Here is a 25,969-nt window from a genome sequence, read left to right as displayed (position 1 = left end):
ACATCGCTGATGAAAGTGTGCATCACGCCCTTTGTCATCACCGAGTTTTTCTGGAGCAACGTAGGTAATAAAATGAGATTATCTGAGCTTTCCTTGCGTCAAGCCCCAGTGTATGGTCACCGTTACATCTCGCCTCGTCAGAAACGCATATCTTCAAATCTTCGGCTGCACCCACTAGGTCGAGCTCGAGCTGCACAGTTGTACACAGCGCAGCGGGAACGAGCAGCTCAGGCCATTTTATATGCTTTATAAAGACATAATTGTCTGTGAAAGACGCCGTGTGCAAAGACTTCACTGTTTGTGAAACCGAAAGAAAGACGTACCTGTTTGTGAAAGATGCACTCAGCGTCTTGTGTAAGACGCACTCTAATACTCTCTGTGGGCGCTTTATTGAACCACCCAATGCGCCCCAAATAGCGACGAAAGTCGCGAATAGTTATTCCAAAGCGTGTCCAGCCAAAACCTATGCCCATTGAGACGGGGTTGGAAAAAATGGAGCGCGATGCGCGTGCATCTCCCTTCTTGCACGAGTGGGCACGAGACGGTCACACAGCGACGCTAGCAAAGTGTGAGCGCTGTAGTGTGCGACATGACCGGCATCCGTTGGCAGGTCACCTGGCACCATTCAGGGCACGGACAGATGAAAGGGAGCATGAGACACGAAAGGCTTTCCCCGTAAAATTACGAAAGCACTCACTGCACGTATCTGCTAATCATGATGTAGCTCTGCACGAATTGTGACAATGACCAAGACGCAAGATCAGAAGTGCGCACGCAACGCACAAAAAAAAAACGCCACCGAGAAGGTAGAACCGAACTGCAGGAGAGAAACACTAATTTCTTAAGACGCAAAAGCGTGAAAAAAGTGACGAAAACCACTAAATACTTCAATACATCACCGCCCAGTAGGTGGAATCGAACCACTCACGCGTCAACCAGCTACAGGTTTGAGGCCCGCACCCCGGACCACCGAGGCTCATCTGGGCAATTCTAATAGTTTGAATCTACTATTTATAGGCACACTCTGAAGGGGCGTCTCGATGCAGTGATCATCTATCTTTAAGACCAAACTGGCGCCAATGGCCACCGTAAAAGAGAAACTTGAAGAGCTGGTGCAACTTGTAGGCATCCCCAGATTGTGTTCTTATATTTGCGCTATCTTTCAGAGCCGAAAGATTTAGCTGGCCTCGAATAAATTGCAGCAGAAATGGGGCTTGCATTGATGACGGTGACCCCTGCCGTTATGAAATGGAACGGACAAAATATGAAAAAGCCGTATCTGCAGGAGCATAACTGCTTACTGTACTCGTTGGTACTTGCTTCAAGGCATAATTGAGCCGAAAAATTAAAACAAACACAAAAAAGATTCGTGTTTATCGCTCTTTGTGAGTTCTAATTTGCGCCTAAACTATATCTGCACAAGCACATCTGAGGTGGCTGCGATTGGCATGGCCTGTGAACGGCACATATGCAAGCGGGTGGTTTACCAGCCGAAACCCCGCTAAGAAGGCGCGCCGCAGTCTGCTGTTTCATATTCATCCGGATTCTTGAGATTTTCTAACGAGCAAATAAATCTAAGCACGCTGGTGCTCTAACTTTCGTCCGCATCAAAATGCGGCGCCCATGACCGAGACTCAAACCCGCGCCCTCGATATTAGCAACGCGACAACTTTGCCCGCCAGACTTCCACGTAGCTTAGTTGACGGTACATGTTGGCTCTCGAAACCGACTTTGAGCCGTACGTGAACCTTTAGGGCGCAGCCACAAACTGAACTTCCCAGCGGCTTATATTCGCCAAGTCAGCCCTGGCAATCCCAAGCAGCGAGCCCTTATCTCGTTGACGTATACGTACGCTAGATCAGGCGAACTTCTTGGCATGGTGGTAGCAAACTCTCTCTCTCTTTCTCTCTCTCTCTATCTATCTATCTATCTATCTATCTATCTATCTATCTATCTATCTATCTATCTATCTATCTATCTATCTTTTATTGCCATCATTCTATGATGACATGCTCTCCTAAGGCACCGAATTTTCGCATATATTGTATTCTGCCAATGCTTCCCATGTTTTGGATAAGTTCGGTATGGGTCGGCCAAATTCATTTATTGGCCGTTTTCTTTTCTTTTATTTTTTCCCCTGTCATGATCGTTGTTCTCATCACCGTCGGTATTTTGGGCAGTGACCCCAGTATATGGTCCGGGCTCTGTGCAGGAATATTCACGACACGCAAAATATCAGAAAAAAATTTTAAAAAGAAACTAGTAAGAAAAAAATATTCCGTAGAGCTATGTAGTACATGTATACCGTACGAGGCGCGTAAAGCACAGAAAGGGCATAGTCCAGTTCATAAGGCGCGATCACATCGCGGACAGGGCCCGTAAAGATAACTTTTATACATTTACATATATCTTGACTACGATATACTGAACACTAGGAAGGGAGCAATGAGAACAACTGCACATAGTTCATTAGGCTTGCTCCCGTAAATGACTACGAAGAGTGCTCACTGCGCATCTTTCTTTATCAGAATGTCTCTGTCGCGAAAGGCGACAGGGGCCAAGAGGCTCTTTTCACGGAGATGTTTGTATGACAACTGTCGGATGGATGCTTTTGTTTTGTTTCCCTGGGAGGTTGGCTCATACCCACTCAGGGGAATTGGCCAAGAAAGTGTAGTGCAGTTTTTCTGTGATAATTTTAACTATGTGCAATGAAGTGGTATTATAATAAGAGTAATGTAAAAATAAAAACAACATAAAAAGAGCAAACGAAAAAAAAATCAAGTTGAGCAATTTTGAGATTTGAGGTGTTATGTTTACCACTCAGCTGCGTTTACTTCACTCTGCCCTCTAGAGTAATAAATATTTTTTTTTTGATTGAAGATCACAAAGGTATACGCTTGGTTGCCTGAATATAATCGCAAACGGCATTGAAAGCATCCCTGTGGCAATGTCCCAAAGCTGAGGCGCCAAAGCTTAGCGCCGTTTCCGCCGTCAATCTAAGGCCTATTTGCCGAAATGGCATAACTAGTAACCTTTTTCTAAGTATCTCGTAGCGGAGACAATACAAAAAATAATGATCTAGTGATTCCATTTCTCCGCAGAATGCGCAGAGGGGTGATGTCTGACCAGCTCTGTGTAGATACAGGTTTAGGGGGGGGGGGACACGACATAGAAATTTAGTAATTAAGACTTCGAGCTTTCTGGACTGACTCCAGTGGGGTTGCCATAGAAACATGAGGTGGTTATAGTCTGTCCATGTAATTACTTTTTCTATCGTATCAGTGGAGATTGCTGATTTTCGATATCTTATAGCCGTGATATATTCTACATCTGGCCGTATGGACAAAACTGGCCCATCAAGTGCGGCTCGTGCTAAGGAATCGGCCAATTCATTTAATCTTAATCCACAGTGACCCGGAACCCATAGTAATCTCAGGAGTCTCAACTGAGGCGGTACTAATGTTTTGAATGTGCTTAGAATTCGAGAGTTCTCTGAAGCTGTCAGAGCTGCACAAACTGAAAGAGAATCCGTCATTATTATTGCATTGTTTTGATTTGATGGAAGTTTTCGAAGAGCTAAAATAATCGCCAAGAGCTCCGCTTCAAAAACTGGAGTAAAATCAGGCAGTCTCACTGAAAAGAACCAGTCAAGCAAATCAGAGGCAATGCCTACACCTGCCTTTTGATTATTTACGGAAGCATGTGTGGCTATTATATTTTTAGTTTTTGCATGCTCCAAGTAATCTAATAATATGTTATTTAAAAATTTGAGGGATTGTAATTTGGCGTTTTGGGGGAATATATCATCATACTCAATGATAACATGACAATTCGAGTCATTAGTCTCAATTACATTTCTAATGTTCACATTTATACTTTGTAGATTTTTTTGTACAAACATTATCTGAGGTGTGTGAAACCGTGGCCAATAAGCAAGAAAGAAGGCGTCTGGGTTTGCGATAAAAGCATATTGAGATCTTCTTGCCGGTAAGCTATAAAATTTTAAAAATGCTTGTACGGTCAAAATTCGAAATTGACAAAGTAGTGTAGGCAGGCGCGCTTCCTGGTACAGTACATTGATAGCCACAAATCTAGGGAGTCCCAGACACATTCGAAGTGCTTCTCGCTCCAAGAGAACTAGAGGTTTCGTTTTATAAGTAGGGCCACCCGAGAATAATATGCAGCCGTATTCCATGATGGTGCGCATGTACATCTTGTACAACGTTATCAAGGTGTGCCTCCGTAACCCATATTTCCGGTTACTTAGCTTGTGTAGTAAGGCTGAAGCCCGCTGTGCTTTGGTAGTTATATATTCTATCTGTGGACTCCAGTTAAGTTTGTCATTATAAATGATTCCCAAATATTTTATAGAGTCTACTTGCTGGATGGGTTCCTGTTTATATAGAATTGAAATCGAAATTGGTTCTGCAAGCGGAAACGCCATGAGTGCGCTTTTGTTGACATTTAACGATAACGAAATCGACTGCAACCAAATTTTCAACATGTTAATATATCTTTGTAATTTAAGTTGTAATGAGTAAATACCACAGTCAGCAGCAAAGAGTGCGATGTCATCAGCATAAATGTAGACAGTAACTTCTTGATCTGTTGTAATTGTGCTCATTAAAGCATTAAATAGTATTGGAGATAAGACTGCTCCTTGGGGAACTCCGCGCGTTTGTTTAAATCTAGATGAGGAACATCCATCCTTGACGCAGTAGAATTCTCTTGATTTTAAGAATTCTGCCACCCACTGAATAAAATATTGTGGGAAGTTCAATCTCTCTAGCGTATTTAACAATATGAAGTGCTCCACACTGTCATACGCCTTGGCTATGTCAAGCGTTACTAAAGTAGCGTATTGCCTTCTTTTACGCGCGAGCTGTATTCGGCTCTCTAAATCAGCATGGGCACACCAAATTGAGAAATCACTACGAAAGCCGATTTGGTTCGGTTTTATTACTAAATTGTCTGCCATCCAGATACTTACTCGGCTATGTAGGACCCTCTCTACTAGTTTGACCATGTTAGATGTTAGAGAGATTGGTCTGATATTATCGACTGTTAATCCTCCACCCGGATTTTTTAGTATAGGAATTACCTTTGCTATCCTCCAATCCTGCGGCACCCATGAGTTTTTTAAGGAGTAGTTAATAACATTGGCGACGTCTCGAGGCGATAAATTGAACAGAATTTTAATCATGGGTACTGTGATTCCATCTGGGCCAGGAGATGCACAGGGTAAATGTTTAATCACGTTGGATACTTCAGTCTGTGTCACTTCTTCAAAGTCAGACTTTGTCGTAGACTTGTGCCAGTTGTTTGGCACTACTGAAGTGAATCTGCTTTCCAGACCTTTACCGATTGCCTCTAAGGTAGTGGTAATTTCTTGCGCCGACAGATTATCACAAGCTGCATTAACTGGTGATGGCAAGATCTTCCGAGCTCTCATATATCGGAACAGTGCTTTCATATGTTTAGGCTTCGACAGGTATTCATAATGTCTTCTGTCATAATGTTGTTTAGCCTGAGTTACCGTTCTTTTAAAGCCCGCAGCAATGAATTTATAATCGGCCCAGTTTTGTGGGGATTGATTATGTAAGAGCTGCTTCCAAGCTGCCTGACGTCGTCGATGCTCTCTTGTACATTCATCATTCCACCAACGGCTATATACTCTTTTTGTGGATTCAACAGTAAATTCGGCTCTTTTGTAGGATCGTTTAATGATTGCGTTTATTTTCAGTGCTTTTTTATCGTCGCTCTCTTCCGAGTGAAAAGCCAGTGCTGACTTCAGGTCATTCCTAAATTTAGTGTAATTTACAAATACTCTTACATTTGAACAAGATGGAATTATCGGACAAGAAATTTCAAAACTTATCGGTAAGTAGTCACTGTTGGTGCCACAGTCCAGCGCTTTCCAAGAAGAAGTAGTAATGGCTGAACTGACAAAACTTAAATCTAAGGCCGACCTGGAGTGATTACGAATAAATGTGGGGGTTCTTACGTTGAGGCACGTCAGGTCATTGGCCATTGTCCACTCCCACTAGCGTTTCCCACTAAGATCAGTTCTAAAACCCCAACTCGTGTGGTGGGAATTAAAGTCTCCAACTAAAACTTTGTCTTTGCACCACGATTTTGTAGCTAGATCCAAACTTCGTGTGTCTTGAACTCCATCCGGAAAATACATATTAACTAAAGTGAAAGGAGTGCAGTTGGGCAGTGTAATGTCTACTGCCGAAATTTCGCATTCTGGCGACATATGTTTGTATGAGCATTTGACTTTCATACTGATTCTATTACTAATAAAGAGAACTAGACCCCCACCTCTCGATGGACGGTCTAATCGAAAAGATTGGAAGTTATTTAAATGGAACAAATTATGTACAGATAGCCATGTCTCTTGTAATGCTATAATATCAGGAGCGAATGTAGAAGTCAAGTGTACCAAATCCGTAGATGCAGAATGGATTGATCGGAAATTCCAATGGAGAATCTTAAGCGACCCTATGGTTTCGAAAGAGCTGCTTCCGCTATAGCTTTCTCTAGAATGCTTTCTTTCAAGAAATCCTTCTTTGAAAGGCTCTCCTTTTCTTTCAGATACTTTTTGTTCTTTGTTTGTTTCGGTGAGTTAGTTTTCTTTGACACAGGGGATCTAGATCTCTTCAGGGACCTAGGGTCCAAATCCATGTCATCGGAATCTATTGTATATGTAGCTTTGTCCTCACTTACACTCTGTATATCTACTGCAGAGGGTGCTGTAGACGGAGAATACGATGGTGCGGTTTCAAATTCCTCATTTTGGCTGTGGATGCCTATTGCAGAGGCTCCTGCGGGCTGATAATACGATGGCGCAGTTTCAGATTCACCGTCAGCTATTGGTCGTGAACTCTCAACATGTTGGGATACTAGGCCTGACTCTCCCGCTTTACCAAATATGCGAGTCATCTGGTTAGCCAAAATTTGAGATAGAGAATCGCAAAGGTTAGAAGTCAGTCGTTCCATGGCTTTTTCTAGAGCCTTTTCTATGGCCTCCGCTATATTCAGGGAAATCGACCCATTTATTTCCGAGATATGTCGTGCTGCAGCACTGGCATACCCCTGAGTTCTAGTCTGTATTTCCGCTAGGGCTTCTCGTCGAGAACAGCGCCTACGCCCTATTTTTTCAAGAATTTACATTTCTCGAGCCTTTGCAGAACAATCAGGATTATCTGCACAGTGTTGTTCGTTGCAGAGACAACATTTCTCTTCTTTAGCTTTGCAGTAATTTGTTTCGTGGTTGTCACCACACACTCGGCATCTGAGTTCTGACCTGCATCCTTTAATAGTGTGACCGTATCGCCAGCACTTCGTACACTGGAGTGGTCGCGGTGATAGCGGTTCCACTCTGTATATTAGTGGCCATGCCTTGATTTCGCTTGAGAGATTCGCTCCAGCAAAGGTTACAATTACCGACTCAGTCGGCGTCTTCTGCTTCTCTACTAGTCGTGCACACCTATAAACGGAAATAGCACCACTCACGGCAAACATCTCTAATACCTCAGACGGGGTCAAGTTAACATCGACACCGCGAACAATACCTTTCACACATGCCAGATGCGGGGGAATAAAGGCGCTCACCGGATTGGTCGCGAAACTCGAGCACTTCAATAGGTCTTGGACACAGAGCTGATCAGATGAAAAACATAGAATACCACCTCTGCCGAACTGGCGGACCTCTGTGATGCTGTGAAAGTGAGACGTCACAGCTCTAAGCTCTGCCTGGATCACTTTCGGATTCTTCATCCGAATGAAGCCGTCATTGCTAGGGACGAGGGCCACAGGAACTGCGGGAATGCTGTTGCGTAGAAACTGATCCACTGGTATTTCCTGTGGCGGAAGTGAAGCAGACCAGGGGCAAGCCCCTGGTCCAGGTGAAGAAAACTGCATCTAAGTGAACTTTCTAGCGCTAAAAGCACTTACTTAGCTGTAAAAGCACTATAGGAACACCTAATATAGACAAAGAAACCACAGCCACTACACAAACTTAGGCCAAAACCCCAGAGCACGCACGACCAGCTACTTGCGTGTTCGAGCGTCTAGTCTTCTTCTTCTTGTTCTTCTTGTTATTATTATTATTATTATTATTATTATTATTATTATTATTATTATTATTAAGCAGTTTACACCTACCTTCCTTATGACTATATGTGATTGTAATGATTATTCGTTTGTATTAATCCTGTAGTGCCTTCTATTTCTGCCTTGTTAAACTGACTTTCAGTTTTTACACCTTAGTTCTGTTTTGTTCTTATCTTCTATTTCAGACTGTCCTTATCGCATTGTTTACTGTTAGCAATCGTGTTTTTTGTACGCCATCGCAGAGAACTTACGGTTGTTCCCTGAAAACTTTGTATGCTTGATTGAATGATTGATTGATTGATTGGTTGATTGAGTGCGAAACTCTAGAGCACACAGACTAACAAGTGAAACGTATTCATTAAGGGCGACCTTATGTCCGCTACTCAAGACGATTATAGTCATCAAAATACAAGCCAGTCGAACTTGCTTGCTTGTTTACTTGCTTGTTTTCTTGCTTGTTGTTGACGAATGATGATAATCCTTGTTATAATGGCGCACACCCACATAGGGGGATCGTCCAAAAAACAGGCGGCAGGATCCTTAAACAAAAGGCTTTTGGTTTTACGATCCCTGAAAACTCCGTTCAGCGGTCCTCGTCTTCCTCTTTCGGAAAAACACCCCCGTGCGTGGCGCATGGGAGCTGGGATCGACGAGGGGCTTATGCCACTACATGACAGCTGCGTAGCACTACAATACAGCGCGCAAGCTCCGTTATACATAGTGACGGGTGCGCATAGAGGTGAATGTGGTGGAATTGTATTGGCACTCTACCGTCGGCACCTTTAACTCGAACAATCCGACTCGTGGCCTCGGCTCGCCTGGACTGAGGTCAGAGCCGCCAAGCGTTGAAAGTGATATGCTTGTTGCTCTTAAGTAGTGCACGTTAGTTTCACCAGTAAAGTTCTTTTTCCACTCTGCCTGATCAGCGGGTCACATGCAGCCACTTAACATCCCCATTTCGCCACGTTTCATTCATGGCTTCGTTATCGAACGCTCCCATGACGTTCGTTGTCGTACACTTATCTCGACAAGGAACCATTGCGTGCGCCAGCTTACGCCCCTTTCGAGTTTGAATGAACAGCAGCTGCTAAAAGGTAATTCCATGTAGAAGAAGCAAAGCAAATGCACGTTCGTGGAGTTTGTAAAAGCTGCACAATAAATAAACGTAAAATGTGGGGCCATGACTCATGTTCTCATTCATTATTTTCTGATTTTTCAATATGTTTTCAGCTATACGAATGGCTGATATTTCGTAGATCATGCTGGGGCGCGCACACGAATATAGCCTAAAAGTTATTTTGCCTTCAGAATTTTGTGCCAGTACTCATTTTGAAATGCCCGGTGTGACAGGAGTATAGGGTACATTTCAAAAGCAGCAAAGTTAAAAATGTATGCACGCAAATACTAAAAAATTGCCAGATTCCACGCACAGTGGGAATTGATGATATGCGAAGCACGAGTGAGAAAGAGTTATATGTCACTTTGAAATCAGCACAACGTTACAATGTGGAGGTAAATGATGCCGTACATGACTTCCGTGTCATAATTATTATGTTTGTATGTGTCGTTTACCTTCGTCATCTATTCACGTCACGTGATACCAAATCTGAAACATGTGTAGCAAGCAAAACGGCTGCGAGCACGCTAAGAGCGTGGTATGTTGTCATGTTCTTCCATGACACGCGTGTCAGGATTATCATATTTGCACCAGTCATTAATTTATTGATCCATTGACGCCACGTAGCACCAAATTCACAACGTGTTACGCTAGAAAAACGGGCACGAGCTCAACATGAAGGGCCTAATATACTGTAACGTAAAGAGGACGCTCGCTAACGCTGGGCACTGCGATGCTACGTTAGCAAAACGCGAGCACTCTATGGTCTGACGCCAGGCTCTACCAGCCTCCGTCGGCGCAGCCCGAAGGCAACCAGCGCGAAATGTGACATGCTGAATTTCGTGCCGATGCGTCACCCAGACAACACTGCGTCTCCGTCTTTTCATGACGGAGGGACGCCGGACGCGCTGAAATGTGCATGTGTCAAGGCAACGCAGCGTGGCACACGCCTGCGAGTATATGCAACACCACCTAAATAATTTAGGTGGTGTTGGTATAAGGCAGGACCGGCGTATGGCGTGGCAACGCCGGCGTAACGCAACGAAATGAACGCCGGTGAGCATGCGCACCTCGTCACGCCGAAATGTATTGGTGCCTTGATTGTGGCAGGTAGCCATGTTCTCGCATGACATGCATCTCATGATTATCATGTTTGCACCAGCCACATACCTTTGTCATCATTGACGTCACGTAATACCAAATTTGGCAGGCATATGTGAAGCCAGCGAAACGGCCGCTAGTGCATCACGAGTGTGACATGCGTGTCATGTTTTACATGACACGCATGTCGTGATAACTACGTTTGGTTGTGTCATTTACATATGTCGGCATTTCGCGTCAAGTAATACCGAGTTTGATACATATGAAGCTAGTGAAACAGCCACGAGCGCATCATGAGCGTAGCATGTAGTCATGTTGTTACATGACACGCATCTCATGTTTATCATGTTTGCACCAGTATCATACCTTCGTCATCCGTTCAAGACCCGTTATACCGAATTGGCATAAGTTAAGCTAGCGAAACGGCCACCAGCGCATCCTGAGCGTGGCATGTCATATTGTTACATGACACGCATCTCATGATTATTAAGTTTGCACGAGTCACGTACCTTCATCATTCATTCACGTACCGTAATACCAAATGTGGTGTATTTGACACTGGCAAAACGGCCACGAGTGCATCATGAGCGTGGCATGTAGTCATGTTGTCACATCACACGCATGTCATGATTTTCATGTTAGGGTCTGTCGCTTGTGTTCGCCATGCAATAATGTTCTACCATACCAGTTTTGCAACATGCGATGCGAACGAAACCACCCGGCAACCGCTGCACGACCATGAAATGTAAATCATGACAATCATGGCATACATATCATGATTTTCATGTTATGACTAGTCAAATAGATAGATAGATAGATAGATAGATAGATAGATAGATAGATAGATAGATAGATAGATAGATAGATAGATAGATAGATAGATAGATAGATAGATAGATAGATACGCTCAAAGTCACTGAAGTTCGCTTAGAAATGCTTCGCATTTAAAATGCCCGCATGGCAGGAGCAAAAGAGTAAGAATATAGTTACTGCAGACGAGGGATTTGACTTTTTTTTAGAACACTTTATAATGTTTTACAGCAAGGAATGTACTCTTCGCTGCAACAGGAAAAACTAATTTCTAAAGACGCAAAATAAAAAAAGTGATGAAAAATATTAAAATTTTAAAACAACACCGCCCAGAAGGTGGAATCGAACCACTCTGGCGTCAACCAGCTACGGGTTTGAAGCCCGCACCCCAGACCACCGAGGCTCATCTGGGCAACTATAAGTATTTCAATCAACTATTTATAGGCAAAATTTAGAGGGGCATTACCATGCAGTGATCATCTATCTTTAAGACCAAGGTGACGCTAATGGCAACCGTAAATGAGAAATTTGAAGAATTGGTGCAACCTATAGACCTCGTCAAATTGTGTTCTTATATTTGCGCCACCTTTAGGAGCCCGAAGATTCGGCTGGTTTCGAATAAATATCAGCAGAAAGCATGCTTTTTTTTTGGTGAGGGCGACCTCTTCCGCTATAAAAAAGAACTGAAGAAACACGAAAATGCCGAATCTCCAGGATCATACTTGGGCCACAGCAGATTGGCACGCCCTGTCGATGGCACATGCACGTTTGAATGTTTTGCGAGCGAAAGAAGCTGTATGGTTAGGAATAAGACACGAGTTCCGCAGAATATCGAACCACGGAAACATGCAAAACGCTTGATCATGGAGCGTCGCTGCAGCCGACGTTTGAACAAGCTGATTAGTCTCCTTGAAGAGCTGCAACCTTGAACAAAACAAGTCCACCAGCAAGTTGTTAAGGATTTAGAGTACTTGGTACTCCACTGTATGAGAGCGAAAACCCTCGCTTTGGCCTATCATTTCATGAGGCAGGGTCAGGCCCATAGCCTGTTGTGAGCTTCGCAGCCGCGCCGTCAGGCACCACCACCATCGAAACGATAACAGCGCTCCGCCGGCGACGGCAAACGAAACGCCATCAAAACGTTTTTTTTTATGATTTTATTTGTAATACTTGAGAATGATACGCATAAAAAACTGCGTCTCATTTAATTCTAAGCGTTCGTAAGCATGAATAGTGCGAACGCGTAAAAGACTGGAAAGTGAGGAACGTTAGGTGGCAGCGAGAAACCAAACAGAAACAGTCGGGTTGTACCCCTCATGAGAAACACGTGGATACATTGATAATATTTACAGAAAGTTTGCGGAATACTGTGAACGAGTTGTTACGACATCTTCAGCTACACAAGAGCCGAAACGTAATCAGTATACGTTTACATACTGAAGCAAAAGTTTCGTGGGGTGTCACAGGTCCCGTTAATTAGGGAGGCGATCGCCGGGCTGATTCCAAGGGCCGAAGTATCGGCCCCCCTGAACCGCACCACGAAAGCGTGGACAATTTAGAAGTGGTCCTATTTGGCGCGCCAGCGGACGCCGGCTGTGACCCAAAGAACAATTCAGAGCTGAGAGTTGATAAACAAACAAAATTATATTCTCAATTATGGCAGATCAAAACGATACACAAATATGCACACTCGACAATAGTTGAATACGATATGTCACCAATCAAAAAACGTACTACACAGTATAATCAGCCAGACTCGAAACAAAGGATACTACAAACAACAATACGCACTCCACTGCAGTCGCATGCATCGAACAACCAAAACACGTAAAGACTAAAGAGTTCTAAAACTCATTCAGTCCAAAGTCCTTGGAACAAAAGTCTGAATGATACTCTTCCGAGAATCACTCAATCAGAGTCCAGCGCTGTTCTCGTTCCACTGCCCCCGAAGTTTCTCTTCCAAAACACCTCGCGTCTTCAATTGGCCGCTCTCCAAGCACCAAACTTCTTCGCCGTTACCACGTCGGCTTCTCACACGCAGCTGTTACCACGCCTTTTCACTCGCTGGCGGTAGACACACACTCTTGCCTGTAGCACGAGTCTTCACCCCTCATGTGGAAATCCTCTTGTTCTCCTCCTTTGTTGCTGAGGACAAAACGCTTCGCCAAAGAGGCGGAACACCCTACGCACTCTGGCGCAATCTTCCTTCTTCTCCTGCTTTGTCACTGAAGACAAAACCTTCGCTGACGACATGGCGGAACACCCTATGCACTCTGGTACATACATTCTTCTTCTCCTGCTTTGTCACTAAGGACAAAACCTTTGCCGCTAGACACGGCGGAACACAGTACGCACTCTAGCGCGAAATACCTTCTTCTCCTGCTTTGTCACTTAGGACAAAACCTTCGCCGACGACACGGCGGAACACCCTACGCACTCTGGCGCATACTTGCTTCTTCTCCTGCTCTCCCATCTCTACTACTTGGTTAAATATTTTCCACGCTAGATCCCAGAAAATTCTCATCGTTTCGTCAGCGCAATAAGCAGTAAAGGCTGGGGAAAGCGTGAGACGGTTCGAGGGCCGTCCGCGACAGATGACGCAACCCTGCATCACCACGCCCCTTTTCATCGAGAACCTTCCAGGGCTTGCTCGGCCGCCGATGTGCAGAGGTTCATCGGCGAACCTACGCTTCCGAGGGGAGAGAGACGCGGGCGTGGGGAGTCTTTGGATGCTTGTTTTCTTCTTTATCGTTGACCTCGAGGCGTCTCTCCGGCGCATCGTCACAGAACATCTACCAGTTTAGAGAACGGAAACTGTACCTTTGGGCTGTTGTATCAAAATAACGTGCAAATAAGTAGCGGCGGCGTACTGAACTGCAATACCGCGAGGCGAGATGGCACAAGTAGTACTATCATCAACAATAAACAGACGCATTTTATTTTTGCTGCAGGTTGGGGGAGGGGGGGCACGTCTGGTTCGCGCTGCTCACTTCCTCTGGTTTTGTTTTTCGTTGTCCAGTCGCGTTTCGCGTCTGTATTCATCACCAGGGGACCTAGCTGGCCTCGTCTGCCAAAAACAACGTCAATCAAGTAAGGTTTGCATCGTCTATTGCGAGTGTCCAAGCCGGTACAATCAATGTATACGGTCGGGTCCAAACAAAACAAGTCACTTATACATATCGAAAGCTTTCAACAAATGTGTAAAGACTCTTAAAAGCTAACAAGCATATGCATATAACTGAACATCGATATCGCTCAATGAACGTTGCTCTCATTGTGTAGCGGCGCTCGAGTTTAATAGCGTGGCTCCAGGACAAGGGTCTGATTCTGCCGTCAGATGCGGCGTCTGCCTCGTAGTGTTGATCTTGAAGCGAATGCATGATGTAGAATCAGGAAGGAAACTTGCACATTGCCGTTAGATAGCTCGCGCAGTTACAGCAATGTAGTTTTGCTAAATTTGTTAAATAAGCAATTGCGCATGCATGCATTTCTGAATCTTTCTCGCTCTGCAATGCTACATTGAGTACTTCACAATTCTGCAATGTCGCGTTGTGTCGAGAGGTTAGGCACTAGTTTTATTAGTCAGCCGTGAGCTCATATCATAGGTACTATGTATTTAGTGGATGGGCCTAAAATATTTCAGGCTTGCTACTTTTATTGTTAGAGTTAAATTACTCAGTTACCACAGCTAGAATTTCTCCTCGCAGGTAATGACCAGTCTGCTGAGTATGCAGCGAACATGTATGCTAAAGGGACACTTATGAGGTGTGTGCTTACAGATCAAAAAGGCCCAATTCTAAGAAAATAAGCTTCAGGTATGCATTGTACAATATTTGTTGTCTGTACATCTTTGTTGGTAGTCTCACATCACACTATCTGCTCAGCCCTGAGCACAATCTCTTTTTTTTGCATAGACATATCCATAGAACTTGAGTACTCTCTTGCAAGCAAGCACTCCTGAAATCAAATGGTGGTGCATGATGTGAATCTGTCCGAATACTGGATCAATAAAGGTCACATTTATTACACACTTGTTATTGTGTTCACTTTTTTAGTATACTTGTGCTTGAAAATGAAGTTGTTTTCTCCCTGCTACTTTTAGAGCTTAGGACTTGAAATACATACTATCTTGCAGTGTGGCTGTAGATAAGTGAAGATCATGTATGTTTCAACAACCTGTGTGAATTCCTAGATTTTTTTTTCATGACTGTAGTGCACAGAATTTCACTTCGTAATTGTAGACACTATAGTTATGACAACTTAATTTAAACAGAAGTAGATGTGCGCAAAAAAATCAGGAACGTTTTTCTGTAAAAAAAAAACAGCACCACATGCAATGAACACAATCTTGCTCTTCCTGACAGCTTTCACGTCTTTGAGGAAGCTGTGCTGCAACTGCTCATCACCTATATGATTTATTATTTTAGGAGCCCATTGAACATATGTGCAAAGCTAAGCAATTGAGTGCAGTCTTATGAGCATTGGTGCATCTTTTTGTAAACTTGTATGAGCTAAACACAGTTAATTAGGACAAAACAGTTCTGGGTGTTGTTGGTAAACTGTCACAAGGCACAACTAAATGTCAGAAAGCCTGTTGATGCCCATCACTGTGGGTGTGTTCATTATGTAGTGCAATTATAATTTACGACAATTCACATGCCAATTATGAAGTTATCGTGAGTCGTACAGTAGTGGGCAAATTTAGATTGATTCTGGCTTCCAGGGGTTCAAACAAATGACATTGTAGCCTCACAGGAGACAAGACTGCTCACAGGAGACAAGACCCGTTATGTTAACATATTTTTCATATTTTCAAGCTTCCATCTTTTAAGGGTCAGTTTAGTTCACCTGCACCATTCCGAACTGGTTCACAGTTGTGCACGAGAAGTTCAGAACTTGTGCGGCAGGAGTTCAGTGGTGCGGCATCACAAGTGAATGACAAGGTGCCGACAAGGTGGAATCCTTATTTTTGTTCGCTTAATTTAATGAGGTGCTAACATCTTGGCAAAACACGCCGCATTTATAGGGGTGGGTACAGCACCTACGTCTAATGCTATGCTGTTTGTTAAGCTGTGTGAGCGGTTGCACCAAACCAGTGCCGTCAGAGCAGAAGGTACAGGAAATTCATGAAATAGTTTTGGTGCTGTACCTCTCCTGCGCTTTTTGAAATGAATGGCAAGATTTAGAAGATGCCATTGCTGCGCCACTGAAACGAATGGCGAGGTGCAGCACTTTGTAAAATGGATCATGTGGTGCAGGCGAATCGAACAAACCCTTAAGCACACAAGCGTCTTAGCGTTTCACCCCCATCGAAATATGACTACAGTGGCTGGGATCAAACAGTGTGTTGTTGAGCTCAGCAGCGCCACACAATAACTAATCGTGTTACAGTTTCAAAATTATTGAAGTGTATATTCCATGCCACGGTAGGCAGGCAATGCTTGTAGCCAATCTAAAGCACCTCTCCACGATAAGCGCGGTAAAACATTCACAAATACAGCATTACATGTGTGAGGCTAGAGATGACCTGTTGTAGTGGACATTCAAATGTTTCAACGTGCTTGCAGAGTGGACATGCGGGGGTAGTCATCCTGTTATTGCATGGCAGTCTGGAAAAACAAGTAACATCACCAGATATCAATGCATGAAATTAATGCATATTCAATGCACGAAATTTTCCAAAGTAAACAAATAAACTCAGTTAATTAGTAAACAGCAGTATTTTATACGTATATGTAGTGGTACCTCATAACAAGTATATCAGTCAGGGCTGCTTTTTCACAAGGCATGTCATGTAGCAGGTTCCCTGCCCATTGTACACATTAGCTTCCATGTCAGGTGGGCCAGGAGGCTGTGGCAGAAAAAGAAGTATTTCTCATTTATGTGACGCTTGCTTTGTCACACTATAGCAAAACCAGACCCATAATTATGTGATTTTTCTCAAACGCGACTGCAGTAAAGTAATAACTAGTAGGTTTTTTGCACTAATATATGGGCTAGCTAAGAAGACACAAGCAAGGCGACAATGATTTATTTGCCTTCATTTATCGCAACGGCCTGGTTGGTGTTACAATGATTTATTTGCCTTCATTTATCGCAACGACCTGGTTGGTGTTACCTGTTGATAGAATTTCAGAATTAACTATTGTGTCAGCGACTCGTTCCCACGTGAAGCCATGCATACCGCAAGTAACGCACGTTTTTCCGGTTACATATTGAGACGTTCAACAATTTTAAATTTTAATACTGCAATGCGCTTCCACCGTGTGACGCCTATGCAGTAATTGGCAAAAAAAAAGCTACATATGTTGAAATGAACCAACTAGCCCCGCAAGCAACCATCCTTAAAAAACTGAAGTGGTTTCTACTCACCGCCCCGGGCTTGCAACTGGTGTTCATCCGATGAAAGCTTCAACGGTCGCTTCGTTCCCCGAAAGTCACTCGAATTCCCTTCGTGAAAGCATTTGAGTGAGTCAAAATAAACAGAATGAGAAAGAATGTGTCGGTCGGCAGAGGCTCGAAATATTTACAGCGAAACGAAACAGCCCGAGGCACATACGAACGTACCGCGAGCCGTTACCTGCCGTCGCAACTGTTGGCCGCCGCAAACTTTGAATTGAGGATATCGATGTCGGTAGGCTGCTACTGATATCGAGTCAGCTGGAGCAAAAACTATTACAAAAAGATGATGACGCAGCACATGTTTAAGAAAAACTACTCGCTAGAAGAACAAAATGTTTTTTATGTGTAGCGGTACGCCAACATGTACTATTTGATCATTTTAAAATAAAACTTGATCCCGACGAAGGCGCCTCTACAAGAAAGTGCAAGAGCGCGAGTGGTGAGAGAGGTTAGTAGATCTACTCTGGGTGTTTGAAGCAGGAACACGCCGCGGTTGATTTTTTCGCCCCCTACAGGTGAGCACTTGAACTTGAGAGTTTCCGGGGCCTGGCTTCGTCGCGAAAATTTGGCGGTGCGCCTTTTTTTGAGCGCTCGTTTTGTGACACTGCCCCCCACTTTAAGAATATTATCTCATAATATTCAAAACCACAGTAACGAGTGCGAACAGTCTCCAAACTCTCAAAGACTGTAACATAGTCCGTCGTTCATGACACGTCACATTCACAATAGATCACTCAATACAATTGTACATTGCAATTCAATCTCACAACACATAGAATATAGCCCCAGGTACAGGAATGCAAAACTCCATCACATACTTCAAGCATTACAAATGTACAAAAGTCTGTTATTACAAAAATTGTACAATACTATGCATCACATCACTGTAACAAACATTTTGACTCGCTCGACACACAGCTGTGACACAGGATAACAACCACATTAACACAACTTGGAACGTGGCAATATTGCACGTGGCAAATGGAACGTGGCAATATTGCGCTCAGCACTGCCAAACACATTCCGATTCAATCTCAGCACTTATCCTGTGTACTTTGAGCGGCGCTTGCACCCTTTCTTGTGGTTCTCGCTCGATCTTTTCTGGTTTTTTCTCGTTTTGTTCCGGCGAGCACTTTCCAACGACGGTATCTGAGGCGGCGTCTCAACCGTCGTTGTCACTTCAGACATTGTTACGGGTCATAACGTTCGACCGATCCTGTCCGGTTATTCACCCGCTTGTTCATGTCACGACCTTGGGCCTGGCTGGCCGACTCCGTCACCTTTACACTGTCCGTCCGTTGAGGTCATGCCGACGTAAGTCCAGCTGCTCGGCACGTGAACTGATTCAACACGATCATCTCCTCATTCACTGTCTCTTGCACCGCGGCTTCACTTTGGCTTCGAGTGAGATCCGTCACGAGATGCTCCTCCACTGTATCTTGCGGTCGCGGGGTTGGCGATGGCTCTATCTCCAGGTCTTCTCCCAAATGTTCCGGATTATTCGGCCCTCGCGCCCCGTCAATGTTTCCGATGACGAGGTCGTACAGGAAGGTCGTCATGCATAGAGCAGTAACCTTCCCACTGAAGTACGGGGTTTCAACCTCAACTTCTGCTTCGGAAAGCATCTGAACCGTACCGTCAATTAGGCAAACCGGTGTCGTTTTGCCTGTCAACTCACCTTCCCGTACCAAATTTCTCCGCACGATAACCGTGGAGCTACCGGTGTCTCTTAACACCGTAATCTTCTTGCCCGCAACTTTTCCAAGCAGCGCTGGCATTCCCTTCGTAACACCGGTTGGCTGTTTTGTCATTACAGCACACGCAATAGGAAGTTTCTCCCCATTTTTCAACTCTACGAATTCGTCGGTGACGGCATCACCATCGGATTTCGGTGCTGCCAGCACACAGGATACCTGATGAGTTAGACTCGCTCCGTTATGACATGCGTCTGCTTTGTGCCCAGTCTGACCACACTTGAAACATTTAACAACCATAGGGCTCATAAAGTTAGTTCGACGGCTCTTAGCGCGATGGACAACTCGGTTACACAGAAAACATCGCGGAACACTCTCCGGTGCACGCTTCTTTTGTTCAGGTGCTGATTTCTTCGAATCCTCAGGACACTACTTCTTGACTTCGGCCAGATTAGTGGCGCCTTGCGCTTCCAAGAATTGATCAGCTAATTCAAGCCTGCTTCAAGTGACTTAGCTCTCCTCTCTTTCAAGTACAGCGACAGGCTTGGGTGGCAACTGGTGAGAAATCGCTCTCTAAAGAGGAGCTCTCTCAGCACATCGTACTCCTGCACCGTCCCTGAAAGTTCAATCCATCTGTCGAAATAATGGCTAAGTCGGGCGGCGTACTACGTAGCCGTCTCACCATCAGCTGGCTTTCCTGTCTGAAATCTGTCCGGGAAACCTTCCACAGTAAATCTAAATCGCTTCAGTAAAGCAGCTTTCACCTTTGCATAGTTGGCTGCATCAGCCAGCGTCAGCCTACCGTACATACTGAGCGCTTCGCCACTCAAGCAGGTAGTCAAAGCAGTTGCCCATTGATGTTCCGGCCAGTTCTGGCTCCTTGAAATCATCTTAAATCTGTGAAGGTACGCGTCAAGGTCGTCCTTCGTTTCATCGAACACTACGAGCAGCTTGCTAGGGTTCAAGCGGAAGCCATGATCTTCCCGTTCGCTGCTTTCAACTCTAGCCTTGAAGGGAGTTTCACTTCGCTGTTGCAAACGGAGCCGCTCGAGTTCCATCTCGTGCTGCCGCTGCCATTCCCTTTCAGCCGTCTCCACCTCTCTTTCTTCTTTCATCTGTAGCTCTCTTGCCTCTCTTTTTTTCTTTCAGCTGTTGCTCCTTTGCCTCTCTTTCTTCTTTCAGCTGTCGCTCCTTTCCCTCTATTTCTTCTTTCAGCTGTCGCTCCTTTGCCTCTTTTTCTTCTCTCGCCCTTTCAGCTGCCAACTTTTCTCTCTCTAGCTCGATCTTCAATTGCTGCTCTCTTTCTTCTCTCAGCTGTCGCTCCTCTGCCTGTCTTCTTTCGCCCTTTCAGTTGCCAGCTTTTCTCTTTCCAACTGCAACTTCAATTGTTGCTCTCTTTCTTCCTTGGCCCTCTCAGCTGCCAACATCTCTCGTTCGAACTCAGCTGTTTTTTCTTCCTTGGCTCTCTCAGCAGCCAACCCCTCTCTTTCCACCGCCTCTTTCTCCTTCTGGTTCACCCACTTCCGCAGTTCGGCGCCAGAGAGACCCATCTTCTCACCAAGAGCTACTAACTTTTCGAGATTCATTGTGTCTCGCAAATAAAGCCTTGCCGCGTGCAAAAAGTCTCTGCCTGAATCAGTCTATCGGAACACTCTCCTGCGGTCGTTTTGACGAGAACTCTGAGAAACACACAAAATTTGTTCCGATAGCACTATCAACAACTCAAGGCTTTTTCTCACTACTTTGGACACACTGTGCACCCAAACGGTTTTGTCACGGACGCCAGATTAATTTTCGCGGACGCCCGTTAATTAGGGAGGCGATCGCCGGGCTAATTCCAAGGACCAAAATATTGGCCCCTTGAACTGCACCTCGAAAGCGTGGACAATTTAGAAGTGCTCCTATTTGGCACGCCAGCGGACGCCGGCTGTGGCCGAAACAACAAATCAGAGCCGAGAGTTGATAAACAAAACAAAATTATATTCTCAATTATGGCAGATCAAAGCGATACACTAATATGCACACTCGACAATAGTTGAATACAATATGTCACCAATCAAACAACGTACTACACAGTACAATCAGCCACACTCGAAACAACGGACACAAAAACAATACGAACTACAATGCAATCGCGTGCATCGAACAACCAAGACACTTAAAGACTAAAGACTTCATAAACTTATTCAGTCCAAAGTCCTTGGAACAAAAGTCTGAATGATACTCTTCCGAGACTCACTCACTCAAAGTCCTGCGCTGTTGTTGTTCCGCTGCCCCCGATATTTCTCTTCCAGGAAACCTCGCGTCTTCAATTGGCCGCTCTCCAAACACCAAACTTTTTCGCTGGTAACACGTCAGCTTCACACATGCAGCTGTTGCCACGCGTCTTCGCTCGCTGGCGGTAGACACACACTCCTGCCTGTAGCACGAGTCTTCACCCCTCCGGTGGAAATCTTCTTCTCCTCCCTTGTCACTGAGGATAAAAGGCTTCGCCCACACGACGGAAAGACCCTACGCACACTTGCGCAAAACTTCCTTCTTCTCCTGCTTTGTCACTGTGGGCAAAACCTTCGCTGACGACACGGCGGAACACCCTACGCACTCTGGCGCATACTTTCTTCTTTTGCTGATCTCCCATCTGTGCTGCTCGGTTAAATACCTTCCGCGCTAGATTCCAGAAAATCGTCATGGTTTCGTTGGCGCGATACGCAGCAAAGGCCGGGGAACGCGCGAGACGGTCCGAGGGCCGTACGCGACAGATGACCAAACTCTGCATCACCATGCCCCTTTCCCTCGAGAACTATCCAGAGCTTGCTCGGCCGCCGATGTGAGGAGGTTCGTCGGCGAACCTACGCTTCCGAGGGTAGAGGGACGGCGCACCCAGGGAGTCTTTCGATGCTTGTTTTCTTCTTTATCCTTGACTTTAAGGCGTCTCTCGGGCGCTTCGTCACGAGAATTTGGCGGCGCGCCCTTTTTTGAGCGCTCGTTTTGTGACAGCGCCGCAAAGAACCTTCAAGAAAAATCGTCACTGCTTATATGTTGGAGAATTATCTCTATTATGTAACTTTGCCTAGTCATATTTTTTCTTTTGCTCGTAACAATATAAGTGAGTGATTGCAGTGGTGAAGGCAAATTTCGTTTTAGTTGTTGTTTTCCCCAGTGTGCAGCCGACAGTGACCACAGTTGAAAGCGGGGAGGCTCAGCCAACCCCCCTAACTTTTCTTAGTGGGGGGAGGGGGGGGTTGCGCTTTCCTTGCACCCCCGGCTGACACGCGTATGGGTGGGAAACATTCCACACATACCATCCTGAATGACGATGCCCTTGTAGCGATGACGTCTACGATCCGAGTGTTCTTTTGGTGGCGCCAACTGGCACCGAAGCCTGAAAACGCACTCGCTCGTCACGTCTGATCTTCATTGCACCACTTTGAATTATTTCGTGAAATTACCAAGATGCAAACCACCTTTATTGGAATGGCGAAAAAAAGAGCATAATACAACGTGTACTTGTCGGTCAGCATGTCGGGGAACCGTTGGAAGTTGCAAGTGAGTTTCAGTAGCCTCGTTCGAAGCGCGGAAAAAGCGCAATCAAGGTGTCTTTTCATATCACGTATGTGTTACATATCAACACGACTACAGGCTATGAAAAGTGGAACAGCGTATAGTCAGACATCATCGCTAACAAGTAACACGCAGGTATCGTTGAGCTTTAGTTCGTCTGTAGACTTCTTTGTGTTTGCCTAATACCGAGTTGCGGCCGCCGCAACCGCGAGAGGCTGGATAGGTGGGTCCATCTGGAGGCGTAACGAAGAACCTGGGAAGCAGGGAACGCATTGTATCTCTCCGCTGATGCTCATTCTCGATAGCGATCTTCCATTGACCCCTTTGCGTATACCTCTGAATGCTGTGCACGCCAAAACACACCGATAAAGCTAATTGAGACACAAAAGCGAACATGGCTGAAACATGCATCCTGGGGCACCTCCTCAGCGGTGCTTGAAACGGCGTTCATTTTAGAATCGCTGTTCTATAAAGGGTCGATTGAAGCAATATAATTCGCGACGTCGTCAATTAGAGAGATTCCAAACTCCAGACTAGCGTGTTCAACACGAGTCGACAATTTGTATTGTGACGACGGCAGCGCACGCGACAAGACATGACTGAATGTGCCCGCCTAGCAGACGAAATGTTAGCAGAGCAGCTGAGTTTGACTTCGCTCTTTTCTACGTGCTCTTTTCTGTGGAGAAGTGGTCTGCTGTGGCGCGATCTGTAGGTGACCGCGAGGGAGTGCTCCCCGCGCTAAAAATGGCGAGATTGCCAGCCATTTATATGTGCTAGATACCAGTAATATAAATCAATAAAAGTGATAGTTATTTTATCCTCAGTTGCATTTTAGGTCGTGAATCACTGCTACGGGGTCTATAGCTACTCGTTGACGAAAAATATTAGCACGAGTAAATTAGATGTCAGTGCTTCTTTAAGGACGAAAGGAAAGAAAATGCGTGTCACAATCTCTTGTCTCTCGTTTTGGCGCTATATTGCAGTTCAAGCGAGGAAGAACCAAATAACACGATCGCTCGTGCTGTGTGGTGCATTCGCGTTCGTTGTCGGCTCCCACGTTCCCAGTCGACAAATACGAACTTCCATCTAACCAAACTTTATTGACCCTTTTGCAATAAATAACTACAAGATTAGTTTATGAATACTAGCCTTCTGTATTTACGAGTACACTGAAGACACGAAACCAGAAAATAAAACATGAGACGGTATGGTTGAGTAAGTAGCCGGTGGTTACTTTTATTTTATTAGATCTACCCCTTGTTTCGCAACTGTTTTGAGTGCGTTGCTAAGTGTAACTTCACCTTCTTTCATGTCTGTTTCTCCTCCGTAGTCACTAGTCCCGTTAATTAGAGAAGCGATCACCGGGCTAATTCCTAGGGCCGAAGTATCGGCCCCCCGAACTGCACCACGAAAGCGCGGACAATTTAGAAGTGGTCCTATTTAGCGCGCCAGCGGACGCCGGCTGTGGTCCAAAGAACGAGTCAGAGCCGAGAGTTGATAAACAAAACAAAATTATATTATCAAATATGGCTGATCGACCAATACACAAATATGTACACTCACCAATAGTTGAATACGATATGTGACCAATTAACCAACGTACTACACAGTACAATCAGCCATACTCGAAACAACAGACCCAGACAACAATACGCACTACAATGCAGTCGCATGCATCGAACAACTAAGACACTTAAAGACTAAAGAGTTCGAAAACCTATTCAGTCCAAAGTCCTTGGAACAAAGTCTGAATGATACTCTTCCAAGAGTCACTCACTCAAAGTCCAGCACTGTTGTCGTTCCGCTGCCTCTAAAGTTACTCTTCCAGGAAACCTCGCGTCTTCCATTGGCCGCTTTCCGAGCACCAAACTTCTTCGCCGGTAACACGTCGGCTTCCCACGCGCAGCTGTTGCAACGCATCCTCGCTCGCTGGTGGTAGACACACACTTCTGCTTGTAGTACGAGTCTTAACCTCTCAGGTGGAGATCCTCTTCATTACCTTTTTTGTTACTGAGGACATAAGCCTTCGTTGACAAGGCGGAACACCCTACGCACCCTGGCGCTAACTTTCTTCTTCTCCTGCTGACGCACACGGCCGTAACCTGTCTTCATCTCATGTTTTCCCTTCTTCGCTGCCCGCCTAAATATCTTTCGCGCTAGTTTTCAGAAAATTCTCGTCGTTTCGTCGGCGCGACGCCCAGCCAAGGCTGGGGAAAAAGCGAAACATTTCGAGGGCCGTCTGCGACACGTGACGCAACTCTGCATCACCACGCACCTTTCCTTCGAGAACCTTCCAGGGCTTGCTCGGCCGCCGATGTGAGGAAGATGATATCTGAGGCGGCGTCTCAGCTGTCGTTATCCCTTTCAACACCGTTAACGAGTCATAGCGTTCAACCGACCTTCTCGGGTTATTCAAAAGCTTCTTCACGTCACGACATTGGGCCTGGCTGGCCGACTCCTTCACCTTTTCACTGTTGGTCGGTTGAGGTCATGCAGCCATAAGTCGAGCTGCACGGCACGTTCACTCGTTCAACACGATCATCTCATGATTCACTGTCTCTTGCACCCATGCCTTGGGCTCGAGTGAAATCCTTCACGGGATTTTTCTCCACTGTATCTTGCGGTCCCTGTGTGGGCGAGGGCTCCATCTTCGGGTCTTCCCCCAAACGTTTAGGATCATTCGGCCATCGCGCTCTGTCGATATTTCCGATGATGAGGTCCTACAGGGGGGTCGTCATGCACAGGGCAGTAACCCTTATACTGAAGTACGGGGTTTCAACCTCAATCTCCGCTTCGGGAAGCATCTGAACCGTACTGTCAATTGGGCAAATCGGTTTTGTTTTGCCGGTTAGCTCAATTTTCCGTACCAAATTTCTCCGCACGGTAACAGTGGAGCTACCGGTGTCTCTTAACACCGTAACCTTCTTGCCCGCGTTTTTCCAGGCAGCGTTGGCATTTCTTCGCTACACCGGTGGGCTGTTTTGTCATAACAGCCTCCACAATTGGAAGTTTCTTCCCATTTTTAGATCCTATCATCCACTCCCCCAGCCCATGGGTGATCATCGGAGACTTCAACACTATGGGGGAGTCCGAACGCCATGGGGGAGTCCGAAGATTAGCGCAAAGGATAGAAGTCTGATAACGTTTGCTTCAGACAACGAGCTGT

General features: G+C 45.3%; 2 non-coding genes across 2 annotated transcripts; both read right to left on the bottom strand.

The window, feature by feature from the left end:
• Nucleotides 1-899: 899 nt before the first annotated feature.
• TRNASTOP-UCA (transfer RNA opal suppressor (anticodon UCA)) lies at nt 900-986 on the bottom strand. The gene has a single exon. It is a non-coding gene; the product is annotated as a tRNA-Sec (tRNA).
• A 10,486-nt stretch (nt 987-11,472) lies between these two features.
• TRNASTOP-UCA (transfer RNA opal suppressor (anticodon UCA)) lies at nt 11,473-11,559 on the bottom strand. Its single transcript has one exon. It is a non-coding gene; the product is annotated as a tRNA-Sec (tRNA).
• Nucleotides 11,560-25,969: the final 14,410 nt, after the last annotated feature.

The sequence above is a fragment of the Rhipicephalus microplus genome, chromosome 2, assembly GCF_043290135.1.
Source record: "Rhipicephalus microplus isolate Deutch F79 chromosome 2, USDA_Rmic, whole genome shotgun sequence".
Classification (NCBI taxonomy): Eukaryota; Metazoa; Arthropoda; class Arachnida; order Ixodida; family Ixodidae; genus Rhipicephalus; species Rhipicephalus microplus.
The sequence above is the reverse complement of the archived record's forward strand: the minus strand, read 5'-3'. Positions and strand labels throughout refer to the sequence as shown.